Consider the following 21,287-nt stretch of genomic DNA (forward strand, 5'->3'; position numbering starts at 1 on the left):
AGTAAAGACAAGTTATTATTGGACAGATGTAAATCACTGTTGACTGCCTTTTTCATTCTAGGTTCACTATAGGTGCTTTTTGAATCTATCTTTACCATGGTAGTTACAACTAATCCCTTGAAAGACTAAAACGAAAATTCTCTGTAAGATGCTTGTACAATATTTAAAATTTTGTCTTTAATAACCCCTGGATATTATAATGCAGACATCATTATACTCATTGATTGAATATTAGAAGTATATAAAACTTTTTCTAGACTTTTTGTAGGTAGCTGCTCTATTCTTATATTTTTTAAAAAAGGAGCAAGCTCAAGTCTCTTTCTCCTCTCCTAAGGGTACGCATTCCATCATGGAGGCTGTACTCTCATGACCTCATCTAAACTTAATTACCTCTCAAAGGTCCCACCTCCTAATACCATCCCATTAGAAGGTAGGGTTTCACCTTGTGAATTTTGGAGAAACATAAATATGGAGATCATAACAATTATGTGTTGTAATCCCCTGAAATCCATGAAACGTTAAGTGGCCAGGTAACATCTCTTGTTTCTGATTTCTTCTGGTTGGGATATTCACAAATATTTTTAAAATTGTACATACTACTTTTTTCCCAATTGCTGAGAAACTGCTTACATTTTTTGAAAGGTCTGACCTCATCATAATAAGAGCTATGCACGCTAATCACCCTATTATGTAAGTTTAATTATTACTTATAATTCATCCTCAATTATTTCTTTTTAGCTGGAGGAATTTGTAGTTAGAAATATATAACAACATATGCTTCTTTTCACATGTTAAAATAAATAGTCTTTTGAGAACATTTTGTTAACTTCATTTATAGAGATCTAAATTCCATCCAAGTAAAAATGTAAAAAAGGAAAACTCAAATAAAAAAATAAGTAATTAGATGTTTTTACATTGTAGAAATAGACTTTAAAATACAATTGCAATTGCATAACATTAGTGATCTTTCCAACTGGTAGGATCTATGTAACAAAAAACTTAGGTGTCATAAAGAAGTGAATAGATTATGATGCATAGAAATAGTGGAGTATGCGCCTGGTCCTCAGAAAGTAAAGCGAAAAGGAGAACCTTGTTTACAGTGCCAAATGCGGCAAATACAATGAGGAGGACTTAACATGTGAGAATGAAGTCAGGGTGTGCTTTGAAAATGTGAACAGCAGTGTTATGGCATATAACACATGTTATGTAGAAGGCTTAATGCTTATAGGATCTTTACAATTGGTACACAAAACTCCCCTAACAACCTGGGCTAAATAAATTTATTTTCTCTGATTTAGACATTTTAACACATTTCTTTTTATTATGGTATATTTGTTTCTAATCTAATTTGTGGTTATATAAATCATGTCTTGTGGTATAATTGTTTTCAGAAGAAAAATTCTTAAATAGAGCTATTAGCTTCTCCCTAGTGGAAGGCTATATGTCAGTCCTCTGTCTGATTTTACTCTCCTCTTTCAATTTCAAAAACAGTGATAATTTATATATAGATGCAAAGGGGAACTTATCAGTAGCAGACTGTCATTCCTGAAGATGATGCAGGTGAGAGAAATACTACAGCCAAGGAGGACATTATTTTCAATTGTTTTGACATTTTATATTACAACAAAAGAGGAAAATGAAAACTTCCACATTTTTTTCTTATGCTCAAGGAAACAAATTATAACAACAATATATTGTTTCATCAAGTGTAACAAATGTACAAACACCAATGCAAGATGTTAACACTGGGAAAATACACAGGCAAGAGTTATGAAAAAAGTAAATGGGAATCATCTGTACTCTCTGCTTAATTTTTCTGTAAACGTAAAGCTAAATTTTAAAAAGCATATTAATTAAAATTAAAAATTAGTGATGCAAATATCTGATATGAATCATTGTCCAGAGCAAGTTGCTAGGATTTACTCCTGAGATAGGTCAGATTAGTCATTTGCAGTTCACATTTTGCTTTAGAATATATACTTGGAAAACACCACAGAATTAGAGCAGTCCCGTTTATAGGAATTAATTAAGAAGCCGTATTAGAAGATGATTAGGTCTTGACTGGAATTGTATCCTTTCCCTCTGGAGAGTTTAGCCCAGTGGAAAAAAAAAACTTAACCACATAATGTAGAGTCATGTGGAATTACTAATTTAAGCAGTTTTTCCAAAAACATTAGCCTCACAAATTTCAAAACTAAAACTAAGTTGTACATTCTGGTATTTTACATGTTTATATGTATACATATACACACCCTTGTAATGTCATAAACATACATACACACACAGCTGAATCTTGAACAACCTGGGTTTGAAATGCATGGATCCACTTATATGCAGACTTTTAAAAATAAATATACTGAAAAAATATTTTGGAGATTTGCAACAATTTGTTAAAATTCAGGGATAATTTTTGCTTAATTTAACTTATGTATGTCATGAATACATGAAATATATGTAAACACTAGCTTATTTTATCATTTACCGTAATAAAACATACACAATCTATTATTAAAAGTTAAAATTGGCTGAGCATGGTGGCTCAAGCCTGTAATCACAGCACTTTGGGAGGCCAAAGCAGGCGAATCACCTGAGGTCAGGAGTTCAAGACCAGCTTGGCCAACATGATAAAATCCTGTCTCTAGCAAAAATATGAAAATTAGCCAGTCATGGTGGCTGGTGCCTGTAATCCCAACTACTCGAAGGCTGAGGCAAGAGAATTGAAACCAGGAGGCTGGGTGTTTTTCTCTCTTGTCACTCCAGCCTGGCTGACAAGAGTGAAACTGCATCTCAAAAAAAAAAGAAAAGAAAGTTAAAATTTATCAAAACCTACAAAAACACAGACTGTACAGGGCACCATTCAAAGTGAAGAGAAATATAAAAAAAGAAACATGCATTTTAATCCATAACTGCGTAAAATTTATTTTAGTAATACTGTACCACTGTAATAATTTTGTAGTCACTTCCTGTTGCTCCTGTAGTGATCTCAAGTGTTACAAATAACCACTTAAAATGCCATGTAGGCCTGGCATGGAGGCTCAGCCTTGTAATCCCAGAACTCTGGAAGGCCAAGGCGGGTGGATCACAAGGTCAAGAGAGCGAGACCATCCTGACCATAACGGCATGCACCTGTAGTCGCAGCTACTCAAGATACTGAGGAAGGATAATTGCTTGAACCCGCGAGGCGGAGGTTGCAGTGGGCTGAGACTGCACCACTGCACTCCATCCTGGCTACAGAGCGAGATTCCATCTCAAAAAAAAAAAAAAAAATGCCATGTGATGCTAATTGCCTCTGCATGAACAGCTTGTCTCTCCAGTAAACTCCACACAGCAGTAAAAGGTAATCTCTTGTGATTCCCACATACTTTTCATCATGTTTATCGCTATGCCATCAGCCTTGAATAACACCATGGAGCCCATATGCAGTGTCGCTAGTGATGCTGGACATGCTCCCAGGAAGCAGAGGTAGGCCATGACATTGTAAGAAAAAGTTGAATTGCTTTAGATTGACGTCTGCAGTGGCAGTTGTCTGCCATTTCAAGATAAATACATCCAGCTTAAGAACCATTGTAATAAAAGGAAAAAAAAAGGTTTGAAGCTGTTGTTGCAGCTATACCAGCTTGGGTGTTAATTTTGCACTTTTCGTAAAATACCTTTTTATCTTGTATTAAAGATGCAGCGCTTATGTGGGTGCAGAATTGTTGTAAGACAGGCATACCTATAGGCTATAACATGATTCAAGAGAAAGCAAATTTCACTATATGATCCAAAGCAAAGGGAAGGTGAAGAATCTGAATCTGGAGAATTTAATGCCAGCAAGGGATGGCTTGATAATATTAGAAAGAGGTTTCACTTTAAAAATGTCAAGATGACAGAAGCAGCTTCTGGTGACCAAGGGGTAGCATATGAATTCTCAGGTGCCATTAAAAAAGAAAAAAAAAAGAAAATCATTAAGGAGAAATTATATCTACCTAAACAGGTTTTTAACACAGACCAAATGTGCTCTATTTTGGGGGAAGAATGCCACAAATGACATTCATTAGTAAGAAAGAGAAGTTAGCACCGAGACTCAAGTCAAAAAGGGATGTGGACTAACTCAACTGTTTTGTGAAAAGACAGTCAGATGTACGATCAGAACGGCCCTTATCTATGAAGCTTCTAACACCCAATCCTCGAAGGTAAAAGAAAAATATCAACTGCTAATATTTTGGTTTCACAACGAGATGGCGTGGACAATGAGAGCTCTTTTTCTAGACTGGTTCTAGTGATGCTTTATCCCTGAAGTCAGGAACTACCTTCCCACCAAAAGATGGCCTTTTAAAGTTATTCTGATGTTGAAAAAATGCCTGTGGTCACCCGACACCCAATGAGTTCCATGTGAAAGCAATCAAAGTGGTCTACTTGCCAAAAATACAATGTAATGAATCAGACTCTAAACAAGTGGGTCACTGGGACTTTTAAATCTAATTATATATATGTGCTATTCTACGGAAAGAATTGTCAATGCTGTAGAAGAGAAACTCGATAAAAAGAATATAAGGAAAGTGTGGAAGGAATACACCATTGAAGATCCCATCACTTTTATAGAAGTTTCAGGCCACCAAGCCTGAAAAAATTAATTCTTAGAGAAAACTGTGTTCAGATGTTGCAGTTGACGGCAGAGGATTTACAACAGAGCCAGTCAAGGTAACCATAAAAGAGATAGTGCATATGGCAGAAAGGGTGAGGGGTGAAGGGATTGTGCATATGGCAGAAAGGGTGAGGGGTAGAGGGTTTCAAGTTACTGATCTTGGAGAAATTCAAAAGCTAGTAGGCATCATAACACAGGAATTAACAGAAGATGACTTGATGAAGATGAGTGTTTCCCAACCAGCACCAGATGAGGAGGAAGAGCACATAGAAACGGCATGCCAGAAAACAAACTGACATTGGAATATCTGGCAGAAGGACAGTAAGTATTCAAGTCTGCTGCTGACGTCTTTCATGACATGGACCCATCTATGATAAAGTTACTGGAACTAAAGCAAATAGTGGGAGAAAGATTGCTATTGTTTAGAAACATTTTTAGAGAAATGAGAAAGCAAAATGGTCAACCAAGATTACTATGTATTTTCATCAAGTTACACCAAATGTACCTGCCTCTCCTGCCTCACCTTCGACCTTTTCCACCTCTTTCAACTCTGCCACTCTTGAGATAGAAAGACCAAGACAAAGACCTCTTCTTTACCATCCTCCTTTGTCCACTTAAGGTGAAGACGATGGAGATAAAGAACTTTATGATGATACACTTTCACTTAATCAATAATAAAAACATTTTATCTACTTTATGATTTTCTTAATAACATTTTCTTTTATCTAGATTACTTTATTATAAGAATACAGTATATAAATATAGGTTAATTGACTGTGTGCATTATTGGTAAGACTTCTGGTCAAAAGAGGCTTTGAATAGTAAAGTTTTGGGGGAATCAAAAGTTATACATGGATAGCCAACTGAGAAGCTAATGTGTGTATGTATATAGATACCCACACATACATCTATATACAGATATACATATAGACATGTGTGTGTGTAAAAGATATATATTTCTCATCTCACAGCAATGCCTTTGATTGTTCTCAGATATTAACTATGTTGAATGGGAAACTGGAAATAATGACTGACTACCAAAGTCATAACATATTTGACATATGAAATATGGAACAGGTAATAAGGTGATACATGATTAAGTTCCCAGCAGAAAACAAGTGCAGCAGTAGAACAGAGATTTGAAATGTAGTATATGAGCGTGGGCTACTAACATAGTTTAAACGTTTCTTCCTAAAAATGCATAGAATTTAGTTAAGAGCTGGTCGGAAATGTGAATATTTTAAGAAGAAGATCTGTATGTTTAATTTTTCAATCAGCAAATATATATTGCATTTCTATTGTGTACAAGGTTCTCCTAAAATTTCAGGGAATCATAAAAATATACTAGATACAAGCCCATTTTTTTTAGTAACTTAAAATCTATTGGGAAAAAATGGTACCCACTATACAAAAAGAGCACACCATAATTAGATTCAGAAGTCTGGGAATTACTTATACTCTGTAACATTTAATCAGTGTGTGACATTGGGAAAGTAATTTAATCTATGAGAGAAAGTTTATTCCCATATAATAAAGATAAAAATAATCACACATATCTCATGGTGATTTTATGAAGATTAAATAAAGAAATATATAAAATTACTAGTTCATATTAAGGGATTCCTAGTTGCTTGTGCCTTGTTTGACTGAGGCATGAAGCCTTAAATAAATCAAGAGTTGAAGAACAACTCAAGGCAGTCACATAGTTGATGTTAGAAAGGGCATTTCCAAAGCAAAATCTTCAAAAAAAAAAAAACAGTACTTTATTTAGATTTTAGAGAATATGTGAGATTTATAAAAATAAAATAGAAAAAAATATTGCCAGTGGGGGAAGTATTTGTCTTACTAAGGGCTACCACAAAAATTTAGAAAAATCAACTTAATTAGGATGGAGATATCATTGTGTACCCCTGTAAGAGATAATATTCATAATGGAAATCTAAGGCAGAGAGCATTAATTCTAAATTTACAAGGGTATATAGTGAATATATCCCATCCTTGGCTATTTACCAGAGTGACAGAACAATGGGAGGATTGGACAGACTCTTAGCTGAGGCAAACGTCAACATCATCCTTCTGTTAGGGAGGCCACTGAGAACCAGGGTCCTGGCTCCTGTCTACTGGGGGACGGTTTATACAAGTCTGTGGACCCATGCTGTGTTTGCTCCCCTGGAGTCAGAGCACATAACTGAGATGGATGCACTTATTGGCGAGCAAAAACGCTCTGGCTAGTGGAGAAGAGTGAAGTCAAAGTCCCTACAACTACAGCCGCTGGTAAATCAGAGACAATAATGCATCATCTGTGGAATTAAAAATGTTAGTGCAACACTCAGAGTCCTAAAAGTGGTAAGACTAAGGAGTGATTCCCACAATATCCCCATTCATCCTATCAATATGGTTGCCAAAAAAGACAGATGAATCATGGGTGATAACACATTATTATTAACTTAAATGAAGAGCAGAAAAGTTGCAGCTGATGTGCTGTAAATGATGGCGCAGGTTCACACTTCTCTGGCATTTGACACGTGCTACATCAAGAGCTGCAATCAACGGTCTTTTTCTGTAAAGGGCCACTTAGTAAATATTTTAGGCTTTGCAAGCCACATGGTCTGTGTCAACTCTGACACTGCAGCACAAAATTAGCCATAGGCAATATGTAAATGAATGCATGTGGCTGTATACCAATAAAACTTTATTTGAAAAAACAGATGATGAATGAGGTTTTGGCCTCCTGGCCATAGTTTGACAAACCATGATCTAGAAAATGTGGCTTTTCAATTTCTATCAGTTAAGATGTTCATCTATCTGAGAAATGAAGCAAATCACTACCTTTCCCGGGGCTATTTTCCCTTTCCTGCTCCCTATAAAAAATATTAATCGTTTTTGCTTTTTGTAGACTATTTCACTGAAGCTAGAGATTTCCATGGTAGACAGGAATGTTATCCGGTGTTTCTAAGAAGTCTCGATAGCGGATGAAGTACAAACCTCAGGGAGAAAACTACTTACCTTCTGAAAAGATCCTGCTTTGCTCCTTGTGCCTCGTGGAGGCTGAGGAGCTACAGGACCTCAAGCTGCAGTCAAACTAGAGCTGTCAATGTAAGCTAGGTATCATCACTTCCACCACAACCTAAGATAGGATACGCAGATGATGAAAGTGTATTCCTGGGATCAAACCGAGGCAGATGCAGAGGTCAGAAACGAGTTCCCTGTTACTTGAAGAGGCAGCTTACATGGACAAACTGCGTCTCTCCTACACAGCTGCCCTCCCTCAGAGCATACCAATGGTCTTGTTGATGTTCCCTATAAAGAAAAAAAATCCTGAGGCTGGTTTACAGATGAATCATCCTGGCATTTGAATGGAAGCCAGAAATGAATGTTTCCACACACAGCTCCATAACGGGGGGTGGGGGGGGCGGATCCTAAAGACAAAGTGAAGAGAAATCTTCACAGTCGTAAGATTTTTAGGCAATATACTTAGTCATTTCCTTTCGTGGAGGAAAAAGTAGTTGAGATGAATATATAGATTATTGGGCAATGGTGAATGGCCTCATTTGTTAACAAACTAGAGGGAACAAGATTGAAAGGTAGAATAAAGGAGTTATGATGGAATGTGATGTAAATGACACCTCAGTGTGAGTGGACCTGAAGTATGAAGTGTTTTTTTTAATTTTTTTTTATTTTTAGTAGAGACGGGTTTTCACCATTTTGCCGGTATGGTCTTGATCTCTTGACCTCGTGATCCACCCGCCTCGGCCTCCCAAAGGGCTAGGATTACAGGCTTGAGCCAGCATGCCCGGCCATTGTTTTGTATATCACATCAGTGCCTACAAGAAAACATCAACTGCAGAGAAGATACCAGACAACTCAATAGAGAAAAATGACTTGTCCAGTAGATGCTGTTAAGCCCCCGTCTTTGACCATCCTATCGGCAGCACAATTAACTAAAATGTTCATGGTGGCAGGGACAAAAGTTACATGGGCACAAGAGGTACAGACTCCCTTTTACCAAGGCTTGTATTGTTCCAAACATAACTGAACGTCTGAACTCTCCAGCAGCACAGAACCACCTGGTGCTATGCTGTGTACAGCAAATTTCTCCTATCATGAACAGATCAGTAATTCATTGTTAGTGCAACAGTTTTACCCCTGAAATAATGTTTTCATCTTCCTTGCCACAGTACTGCCATCTAGTTTCTGACAGATTTACTAACGTGCTATACTAAATGACACTGCCTTACTAATGAAGTAACTGCACAGCAAAGGAAACATAATAATAAACATGCACCACGGGATTCACTAACCGCGAACTTCAGAATATTCAACGGTTCACTCGCCTAAAATGAAAACTTGGGAGAGATGTTTTTTCTGGGTTGGAAAAATCTCTTCCAGGATAAGGTATTAACGCTGAGCCAATAACAATTAGATGTGCTATACTAAATGCTAGAACATGTGAAACCAAGAACCCTGGGACAGAAATAGAAAGCTTTCCTGCCTTCACTGTCAGCAGTCTTAGGGAATTTTTATTTATCTTCCATGCAACATCAGGCTCTAAAGACAAGTGAAACACTGGGCTCTAAAGGTAGTGTCATACAATGGGGAATCAGGGGATGTGTCGACCAAAAGACACAGCAGGAGTCCCATTAAACCTAAAGATATAACTGACACCGAATCACTGTGGCCACCTCATGCCGGTACACTATCACATAACGTAATGAACGACTGTCATAATAGGTAGGGTTGTTGCTTTACAATAATAGCAAGGAGAGAAAGGTCTTGGAACTTGAGGGATACGCTGGAGCACTGATCAATCCTTTCATGCCCAGTAACACTAGTTAAAATGCGATTATAGCCACCAGAGCCAGACTAAAGCAAAGTGACTGAAATTTACAGCCCTCAGGGATAAAGCTTTGGGTCACTCCACAAGGCAAGCAATCTAGGTCATAAAACATGCTCCTGCAGATGAAGGTGATCTAGAATAAGTGATAAAGGTTTAATATAAAGAAATGCCAATTATATATTTAGATTAGTGACAGCAACATGATTAGTTGGCTCTACCAGCCTTATAGTTAAGATTTTTTAAAAATATAGGTTGTAGCCAGCCATCTGCCTGAAGTCCCAGCAACAAGTACGTTCATTGTGAGGCATGAGCAAATTTAAGAGGTCCAAGGATTGGACAGCAGCAGTTCTACAGGTGCCCCAAACCATCTTCCCTTGATAAACCTGAATTTACCTGAAGCTGTGGTTTCTGACACAGCAACACTCATTCATGGACCAACAAGAGCTTGTTTCACAGTAATATGATGCAACCTAGAGTGGCAGGGACGGAGCAGACGTGATGGAAGTCTGTGTGTGTCCTAAGTTCCCATTGCCTGGTAAGGCAATTCAGAGGCGCGTTTCACGGTTTCTCAGAAATTTTCCCATAGAGATTGTACTGCAATTGGTAACAGTGATACATCATTCATTAATGCACATGTTATTGTCTTTTCTTTCCTGCCTCTCACTTCGTTTCTCCTGCTTTTTCAGGGGAGATGCTTCTTACGCTTATTTTCTAAATGAATTACCCGTGGTTAAAACCTTTGTTTCAAGATTTGCTTTAGACAAAACCCTATATAAGTCAGAGAGTATCTCAAAATACATAATACACAAGTTAAAGCATGTAGTAATATGAATGCATACATACATGTAACAAAACCAGTTACATCACTTCATATGGATACTGAGTATACGGCCTCTTCTCAAGACTTGCCCAGAAGTTATTCGTACTAATCTCTGATCCTCACAGGGAGGAAACATGCTAAAACCCTTCCAATCCATAATAAATACAGACCGGACATAATTAGATCAGCAAATCAAGCGGAGAATTTAAGTTCTAAATGGAAGACAATTACAACGGCTCACACCGTTCATGCTGAGAAACTGGTCCTAGGCAACACTTGGCATTGCAAAGATGGTTATGAGATAAAAGGGCAAACAGCCTGCACAGTCTGACCAACGTCACATTCTCCAACATGCTCCTGGAAGAGCAAAGAGAGGACAATTGAACCTACAAAATTATGGTGAAAAACTGACTCCTTCTGTTTAAGCAGAAAAGCATTTGTTTACACATTTTAAAATCTGTGAAATATTAACTTACATGTGCATGGTTTACTAGGCACCAGGAATAAGTGACATGCTTGTACATGTGCACGTGAATTGAAATAATGTGTGAGAAAGTCTTTCCACGTTCTGCGGAAACATAAGACCCCATAAAGTTATATTTTCTACCAATATACATGCCAAGGGTCACTTTAAAAGCCTAAAACTTCTCAACTTGTTAAGCTTTGGACATTTGAAAATTAATTTCAAAATAATTCACAATAAAACAAATGTCAAAATTTTGCTGTTAATTAAAATACAGATGAAATAAATAATTATAGAAATGAAGAGTTTAGAAAAGTCCAAAAAATGATTAAAATATGTGATATTTTCAAGTTGTTCGATCCAATTTTATTTGGAACTTAACGATTTTATTTACTTTTCTTTTTCTTGGTACAGATTCTCATTGTGACTCCCTTTTCTACAGTGACAATGTTAAAAAAACGGCCCACTCTACTATATCTTTCAGTTAATTGGTTTCTTTTAAAATTATGGTTGTCATTTAGCTCTAAGTACTTTCATTTGACGGCAGATCCTGGGTGGCTGGACGTAGGAGGAGAAAAGGGGTTTAGGTGAGTAACTTCATTAGGATGCAGATACTACAGCAATAAGGTAAAGGGAAGAAAATGAAAGCAATATTGAAAACTCTATCTTTCTTCACACCTAATCTTTGATTTAATTTATATTTTATAACAATGTAGGGAATCAGATTAAATTACTTGCAGTAAAATCATAACAGAATCATTACACTGTGGTCCCCCAATCATTGGAAGTGCTATTATATTTTTATTAAAACCCAGTAGTTTGCACCAAGTAAGCAAAGTTTATAGAAAGTTATCTTCTATGTTACTAGCAGAATAAGAAATTATGAAAAATAAGTTATCTGGACTTTGTTTTAAGCTACTGTTCAGAGTTAAATGTATTAGCTAATGTACATCTCCATAAATGTATCGTTATTCAAATCACTTCATGTTTCATATTGGAGAGGGATTAGGCAACCTCACAAGAGAGCTGTAGAATTATTGCTGAATATTAAATTTTGTAAAGAAGCAAACATTTTCACTATTAATAAAAAATAATGTGTCTACAAATGACACAATTTCTACAAGAATTATGTCTTAAATGAAGTGCTCTAGAGATACTCTGTCCCATCTCCTTGTTTTGCTGAGGCTGCCTTGAGAGGCATTTAATGACAATCCTTAACTAAGTGGTAGAAAAGTGTATACTGTACAAGACATTTTCCAAATTCTTCCTATCTTACTGCCTTAAATGAAAAGACTAATCATGGTTTGCATATCAGACAGCAACACTTTGTGATCCCAAATAGGCAGGGAGCAACACTGATGGAATAAGAAGGTCTCGTTTTCAATGTGTAGGACATACTTTCTATTTTTTTTTTTAGTAGAGGTGCTTCAAAGTTCCAGAACCCTACACATTTGACAAACAATGGTAAAGTATTATTTTGAGCATGATTTTTAAGCAATCCTACGAGCAATCTGTGAAAAACAATATTAAAGATGATGAAAATGTTCGTGAAAATCTGAAGCAGTGTTATATGCCCTTGCTTCTTACTAGTGTGGGAGTCCAAAAGTGTGACTCAATACACTGTGGAAGAAAAAGTGACTACCCATAAGAGTGATTAATCACCCACACTGATAGGATGCTTTTTGGCTTCAAACTTTCAACTTCTTTACCTTAACTTGTTTTGCTATTAGCTTCTCACAAAAGATGATGTTTAATTGAGATACAACTTGCTTCTATACTAATATGACCTAGAAAAATTAGGGCAGATAATATCATTGGTGGCACAAAACATGCTATTATCTGCAAACCCTTAATTTCTCAAAGGAATAAAAGCAGTTTTTCTGAAAAGTCTCATTCTAGATCTAAACTTAGGTAATTTTTAAAGAAACAAATTGTTTTACCGAACTCCCATCTGTTTTTTCTCTTGGTGCCAGGGAAGATTGTTTCCAAGTTAGGATTGTGTAAACAGCCTCTTTTCTAGGGTGGATGGGACCCTCTCTGCTTTTAATATCAAGCCCTTTCTTCAAGCCTATCAAATGTTCTTTCTTCAAGCTGTTTCTATTACAGTTGATAAAAGAGGTAACAGCTACACTTTTCTTACAATTTAGATATTTCCTTAACTAGAAATAGTAGGTAAGCAAAAAATGAAAAGAATCTTTAATTGCTACCTGGCAAAGGGAAAGAAAGCAGTTGGTTTTTTTATTTATTCTTAAATACCAAAAACAAATTAGAAAAAGGCATTATTTTATTTTATTTTTATAACTTCAGGAAAAAGGACATAGCAGATGTTGAACAGTAAGTAGCAGGGAATCAAAAACATGCTTACGTGTGTGTTCATGTGTGTATATATGTATGTATAAAATATCAAACTGGGAAGAAACTTCAGTAAAAAAGATATAATATTTTCTCTATTTCATCATTGTGACTAAAGCCAATTCACATTGCATTTAATTCAATTATGTCTATATTTGTAAATAGAAACATACATATAAATACTAACACTTTCAAATTGTTCTGAGGCAAACCCAAAAGCTCATAAAAAGCTGATCCAATTATTTAGATGTACTGATTTTTTTTTTTTTTCAGATGGAGTCTCACTCTGTTGCCAGGCTGGACTTCAGTGGCGCAACCTCAGCTCACTACAACCTCCGCCCCCTGGGTCCAAGAGATTCTCTTGTCTCAGCTTCCCAAGTAGCTGAGACTACAGGTGCTCACCACTACACCTAGCTAATTTTGTATTTTCAGTAGAGACAGGGTTTCACCATGTTGGCCAGGATGGTCTCCATCTCTGAACCTCATGATCTGCCCGCCTCGGTCTCCCAAAGTGCTGGGATTACAGGCGTGAGCCACCATTATTTTTTGTTTTAGTGTCTAATTGAATTTGAGATTGCTAAACTATAGCAATTGTCTTAAATGTGCAGAAAAGGATAAATTATAAAGCAGATACATTGGAAATGAGGACACAAAGTGACCTTTTTTTTTTTTTCAGATACAGAGTCTCACTTTGTCACCCCAGCTGCAGTGCGTTGTTGCAATCTTGGCTCACTGCAGCTCCAATTTCAGAACTCAGGTGATTCTCCTGCCTCAGGCTTTCAAGTAGCTGGGGTTATAGGCATGAGGCATGTGCCACCACACTTGGCTAATTTGAAAAAAAATATTTAAGACAGGATTTCACCATGTTGCCTGGGCTCGTCTCAAACTTCTGGGCTCAAGTGATTTGCCTGCCTCAGCATCCCAAAGTGTTGAGATTACAGGTGCAAGCCATCATGCCTGGCCAAAGGGATCTTTCTTAAAGGTTTATGAAAATTGTTACAGCCCATTCAAGAAGAAAAAGTTACTAACAATATAAATAAATTGGCCTCTTTTGATATTTAGGAATTTGTTTCATTACCTACAAATGTCTCTCAGAACCTATAACACATAGCTCATAAAATCATCACGGTGAAATAACTTGGTGATATAAGGTAGTTGATAAATAATTAGAAAAAAATTAGCATATTTATTGCTTAAATATATGACAGAGATATTGAACTCAGAAAAAAACAGATAATTAACTTTATAATGTTTGCAAGTCTACATATTTTTCACTCATATCTACAAATTTTAGCATGATTATATGACCTACACATCCACATGAAAACATCATTGGACTTAAACATCTCTGCTTATAAAAAGATTTAGTGTAGCATTTGATGTTACATTAAATCATTTTTTATAAAGCCACATCTGTGTGCTACTTTAGAAATGTTTTAAAAATTTGAATCTCATTACTAAGTTGCACACAGTAAAATGTAGTTTCCTTGTCAAATTCTTGCAGAGAATGTTGTCTCTGGAATGCTCAGGGCTGTAGGAGGAAGACAGTTCGAAATTTCTGTTATTCAGGAGCTCTACTGTAACATCTGCCCTGAGCTAAAACCTCCCACATAGAAGTAATGGTAATAGATGAAGGGAAGGGAGTAGCAGAAAGGTCCATTGACTGCCGTTCAATTTACTGAAACTGCCCACTAAGAATACTTATTTAGACATTACAAGCTTCACTTTCTCCAGTGCGTAGTCTGAGTGCCCTAAGCTGCATGAGTTGCAGGAGCTATCTCCCTCCCTGACGCACTTTCCACTACACAACTTAAGAAAATAGATGAACAGCAAGCAGGCAGGAGCCTGTGATACACAGCGGCCATGCCTAGATCGATAGGCTTATCGGGAGGGTCGAGGTGAAGATGACAGCAGAGGGAGTACCTTAAGGGCTGGCTGTCTCACTGTTTCATTTGTGTGAGCATCTGGCCTTTCCACATGCTGAAAGCCTGGCTAAAGGAATGACATTCCTCATGAAACATTTCTCTAACGGGCACATTTATTTCTTCTTCTTTTTAAAAGTAATTTTCAGTTTGTTTGTTATTGTGAGTAATCTGGAAAATTAAATAATATATCTTGATGTTCTTTAAAATATAAGACTGTCTTTAAGCTTCATGCAATACTGTTGAAAAATAGAAGGATTAAGATCCTCCATGTGTGAAATAATTTAGCTGAAGAATATCATTCTCTTCTTATAGAACATAATTCTCTAGGCTGATAGTGGCTTTTTTGTAACAATACAGAGTATTGTGAATTTAAAGGACTATGCAAAAAAAAAAAAAACCAGCATTTGAAGCTAAAATGATCCATTTTCCTCTCATCCAATGTACACCTAAATCATAGATAACAAATATCATTATTTTGGTTATACAGCAAACTAAGTCTGGAAAAACATAAATGTGCTAAATACACTTTAATTTTTTTCACATAATTGTCATGTTTTTTGTATTATGAAAATAGAAAAATCTATGCAGTTTTCCTTGGTTAGTAAATATTCTGCAAACTGTCTTATTCACATTTACTTTGACTTTAAGTAACAGGCATGTATTTTGGGCTAGCCTAAACAAGGAGATCACATATTGGACTGTTACTAAGATCTCAGCTAAAGTTACTCAATCCTTTGAATTTTAAATAAATTTTTTTCTGAGTGCTGTATCCCATAAGATATGGGCAATCCAACAGCCTCACCAATATATGAGAATTGTTAAGGTTTACACACACTCCATGTCCTTGGATCTATTTAATTCTCAATGTAACTCACAGTTTCTCTCTTCCTCACTCTCCCCCCTCCCCAAAACCCTCCTTATGGCTCACACAGATGTTTAACTTCACCCCTTTAATTTTCTCAAAATAGACAAAGAAGCCAAGCCTTCGTAAAAGGCATTTGATGATGTGGCAGACCTTGCAGAAGTTTTGGGCTACATTAGGGATTACCTTCACAGCAACACTAACAGTTATAAATATGAGATGCCTCTACACATAAAACTCATTTAGTCACACGAGCACGAGGCCCCGCTTCTCTCCCTCAAGACCCTCTCACCTTCATATTTCCCTTATTTCATTAAGCAGAATAATTGAGCTCAGTACCTTCCACTCAGCTCTAGGGCTTACCTTTGTATAAATGTGCCCTGATAAAGCACAGCCATCTATGACATTTCTATCTGTGTCTTTTTTTTTTTTTTTTTTTTTTTTGAGACGGAGTTTCGCTCTTGTTACCCAGGCTGGAGTGCAATGGCGCGACCTCGGCTCACCGCAACCTCGGCCTCCCGGGTTCAGGCAATTCTCCTGCCTCAGCCTCCTGAGTAGCTGGGATTACAGGCACGCGCCACCATGCCCAGCTAATTTTTTGTATTTTTAGTAGAGACGGGGTTTCACCACGCTGACCAGGATGGTCTCAATCTCTTGACCTTGTGATCCACCCGCCTCGGCCTCCCAAAGTGCTGGGATTACAGGCTTGAGCCACCGTGCCCGGCCTCTATCTGTGTCTTAAATGGAAAGGAGCAACATGATAATTTACCTTCTCACTCATATCTCTAGTACTCATTTAAAGGTGGTCATTAGTGCTGTCCCTGACATATGTCTGATTCCCCTTCCTTCTGGGCACATGAGTGGGTTGTAACTCCTGGCCCTTTTCTGATTAGTTGGAACAGTGTAACTAGTACTGAACAATGAGTAATGAGCTAAACATGTCACTTTTGAGCAGGAGCATTTAACTGTCAGTATGAGAACCTCTTCCCTCTGGCAGGCAACCAGCGGTGTTTACGATGCTGGCTGCCTCCGTGTACCTGGGTGACTACGAAAAGGAAGTACCTCTTCTGACCCCTGGCAGACATGGTTGAATAAGTCAAAAATAAGCCATTTTGCTTTTACGTGATGGATATCTTAGAATCCTTTGTTATCACAACAAAAAATAACCTATTAATAAGTGACTTTACTCACTACGACTCTGTAGAAACACAACGAGGACACCTGCAATTTCTGTAATGTGTTTGATCTTCCTCAAAGCGCCCACTATGCCGGGTAGTAAAAATGAAACATAAAACATGTCAAAAATGCTGCCGCCCAATGATAGCTAGTTCCTTTAAGTTTAAGCACTTTTTTTGTTTGTTTGGTTTCTTTTGGGTGCATTCATAGACTGGAGAATCTCCTCCAGTACCATGGTCACGAGAGGCTGCAGGCCTCACATCTACTCCGGCAGCAAATTGCTCTCTGGAGCCTTGTGAGCCCCTGCAGAGATGGTGCTTCCTATCAGCCTGTTCAGTGTCTCCTGCTGTCAGCCGACCACAGGATGAGCAGGCTCTTGAGAGCAGCAAACTCCAGTGAGCTTGGCCCTGTCCCTAGGCCTCTCTATGGATTCTCCTAAGGTCTGGGCATGAATCCAGTTTAGTTCTTGCTCAGGTTGTCTCCCTGTAATCCTCAGGCCCTGATAAAAGCAGCCTCACTTCTCTCCCAAGCTCCCAAACCATGGACTTCAATACATTTCATACCATTTGAAATATGTAAGAGATTCTGGGCTCACTCTCTATCTAAACACTTGACACCTCTTTCGTTTTTGTTTTTTCTTGTGTGGTCCCCCATGGTATGGCAGGGGTCATTCTTCAAGGTAGTATCCTCTCAGAGTCTCAAATGTGAGTAGGCAAAGATACCGCCATCACTACTTTCAGTTCAACATAGGGTAATGTATGTCCTACTGCTGGGGCTCAGGTATGGAGAGAGAAGCTAAGGTGTAGGTGTCCTGTGATGTTTTCTCCGATTTCAGACTGCAGGTCTGGAAAGGGTGATCACTCCATATGCACGGCTTGTCTGACCCTTTTAATAGATAGCGCTGTCACTCCTCTTTACGAATGAAATGGTAGAAAGTATATTTGGGAATTGTGTTTATAAAGACGAAGAACATATTATTATATGATTTATATCACCTCTATTGCATTAATCATGTAGTTATACTTGTGAGGCCAAAGAAAATAGTCTTTGTAAAAAACATACATGAATATTTTATGAAAACCGTAATCAGAGAATACAGCGAGGCTTCCCAGAGGACTGGAACCAAAAGCTGTAAAACCATCAGAAATCACGTTGGTCTTTTCTCTCTTGTGCACGACGTAGTCCGTCATCTCTGTTTCTCTGACAATTTAGTTGCTTTTTATTTTGTTTCTTTTACTTTCTGCAAACTTGATTTTCAGTCTTCATCACACATGTTGCCCTAAAACGCACCTCCCATGCCATAACCCCCTTAACTCCCAAGTTGATAGCAATAAAACTCAAATGGCCAACTCAGGCTGAGGAAAATTTCAGAATCCAAGCTTCAAATTTTAACAATAGCGATTCTCCTTGGTCTTTCTTAGGTCTTCTCTACACTTGGAAATACCAAATGTATCCAGTAACATAAGTTCGTGGAGCATAGTCATGATTTCTACAATTCAGTCTCATAAATAAAAAAAGAAAACCCTCAAATGAAGAAATGCATCGAGGGACCCGATTGTAGCCAAAAACTATAATAACTGTAATTATTACGGCGGCCACCATTAAATAGTCCTTGTTTCTCTACTACATGCAAATAGGATGCCTTGCTCAAATGGCTTGGGTGTTGGAGATACTGCATTTGTGTGTCTGTATCACAAACTTTAGGGGAGAAATGACCCGGAAAACTGCCGAACAGGTATTACAGGTCAACCATTATCGATTAAAATCACTGCTCAAGGACACAAATACCAGAGGAAATTGGCTTAGAGAGCCCTTTTGTTCTTTCTCTTTCCGTCAATGTGATGATTTGTCAACGCCATCTATCTAAGGCTCCTCTAAGCTGCCAAAGGAACATTGACCTCATGTTTCCAGTTACTGACCAAGGCACATGCTTAATGTTAGAATTAGGTTCATTTCTGGGTTATCTATTAAAATGTAATCATCTTCTTCATATCTTTGGTCGCTGAGAGAGTTGATTTTATTCAGGTAATTTTATCAATCTTCCCAATATTATAAATTCATTGTATTTGTTTTTTCCTTTTCTTTATTACTATGCTAGGTTAAAATAACTGGGAAAGAGAAAAGTTTTCATCTCGGACTGTCAAGTTTTTGCTGCTTTAACAGAAACTGAAAGGGCACCTAGTAAGCGGCAGATCATGTAGACACTATCACGAACAAGTCAGAAAAGGTGTTTTCCCTCACGGACCTTGCAGTCTGTGAAAAGGAAAATTAGCTGGGTCTAGGGGCCTGTCACTATATTGGCAGCACTGGGAGGCCAAGGCAGGAGACTGGCTTGAGTCCAGGAGTTTGAGACAAGCCTTGGAAACATAGTAAGATCTCTATAAAAAGTCAAAAAAAAAATGAGGTGGAGGTTCATTTGAGCCCATTCATCCTCAGAAGGCTGAGGGTGCAAGGAGCCATGATCATGCCACTGCACTCCCACCTGAGGGACAGAGTGAGATGCTGCCTCAATTAAAAACAAAAAACAAGCAAACAAATTAACCACTTTTAGGAGGAAAATAAAAATAAAGATAGAACCAATAGTGACTAGATGTTGAACGTTCTTTTAGTATGTGATGTCCAAAGAAGTCTCTACAAGGTGACATTTCTGGGCATAAGTTTCGGTTAGAGAAGGAATAAGTAATAGTATGGCGACCTGAAGAGCAGATGACGCCAATAAGTAAAAGCGCCAAAAACAGTGATAAATAGTGACATGTGTGATGCTTTGTAGAAACACAAAATGGACAGAATTATTGTCCTATAGCAAATAGAAGACAGATTTAAAATATTTCCCTGGTGAGGAGAATAAGTTAGAAAGAGGAAGAAGAAAAGAGGTGAATTTAAAAGGAGGCTATCCAGCATGAGTAACAGAGAATGCAGAAATGTTTGTTGAGAGGGAAACTCCATAATCCAGATAGTAACTGGGAAAGAGGAAATTCAGTTTGAGCAGTCATCAATTCCAGTGACCTATGTAGGAAATTTGTGTCCCCTGTACCCACAAATATAGACATCATCAGTTTAAAGAGTTCAGAAAGTGGTGAACTCTTTTCCCAGGAGAAACAATCAGAATCCCATTGAACTAAGTCGCATGGCTACAACCTGGGCATCTGGGGCTCCTTATGCCAAGGGGTCCATGGGAAAGAAAGGGAGTCATTATCTTAACATGCATATCTGACCCTGCTCAGGAGGTGGTAGAGCTATAATACACAAGGTTTACTTTGGCACGTTCGGAATGTTCTCATCTACCTCTCTGCATTACTCCCTTTCTCAAGTGTGATGGTAAATGCACAAGAACAGCAAGCCCAAATGAGAGGAACGTTGAGACCAAGGCAATAAAAGTTAAACGACCAACTCAGGCTGAGTAAAATTTCAGAATCACAGCCTCAAATTTCTTAGGAACAGAGATTCTCCTTGGTCCTTCTTAGATCTTCTCTACACACGAAAATTCCAAATGCATGCAGTAACTTAAGCTCATTGAGCATAACCACGATTTCTACAATTCAGTCTCATTAATAAGGAAAGGAAAACACTTAAGAAATGCAGCACTGAGGGACCTGATTATAGCCAGAAATAATAATAACTATACTTACTGTAGCAGCTACCAAAGATTTATCAGATGCCTCAAAGATAAAAGTCTGTGTTATGACGCCAATAAACCACTGTGACCAGCAGGGTCTTTGCTGCGTGAGGGAGATCAAGATGGATAGTAGACGGTGGAAAGAATGCCCTTCGAATCCAGCTATGATAGTGGGGGCCATGGTTTGTCCTGCTTCCCGTCCTCTGCTAAGTTTCCCCCAGGAAGAGAGACTCACCAGAATCTTGGAAGAGACGCTCCCAGAAGCTTTAAGAAGCAGAATCATGGTGGAGAATTAAATATACCTTTCAGGTCCTTCACGATGTAGTGGACATTCCTCCATCTGCTGGGAGTCCTGCAGAACGACAGTTCTCACGGTCAGGACTCCTTGAGGATTGCCTGAAATGAAAAGAGTGCCTCTCTAAGGTCGCGCCTCCATCCACAGGCATTCTGCACTTAATGGTTGATCAATATGAGAGTAGAAATGGCCTGGACCCCTCATCCAACTGAAGACAATTCTGAACCTGAGTTCTGTGGCCCTTATGAGGGGTCATGAAGGTCTTTATTGGGAAAAGGTCACGGAGTAAACATCTGCCTATTTCCACTTCTTAT

The 21,287-nt window shown here is 37.9% G+C and overlaps 1 long non-coding RNA gene across 1 annotated transcript in view; it reads right to left on the reverse strand.

Annotated features, from left to right (window-relative positions):
* Positions 1-956: 956 nt before the first annotated feature.
* Positions 957-21,287, reverse strand: part of LOC144580105 (uncharacterized) — a 162,410-nt gene continuing 142,079 nt past the window's right edge. Inside the window, exon 3 of the long non-coding RNA XR_013529036.1 lies at positions 957-21,074. This is a non-coding gene — a long non-coding RNA (uncharacterized LOC144580105). The remainder of the gene's footprint in view (positions 21,075-21,287) is intronic.

The sequence above is a fragment of the Callithrix jacchus genome, chromosome 18, assembly GCF_049354715.1.
Source record: "Callithrix jacchus isolate 240 chromosome 18, calJac240_pri, whole genome shotgun sequence".
NCBI lineage: Eukaryota > Metazoa > Chordata > Mammalia > Primates > Cebidae > Callithrix > Callithrix jacchus.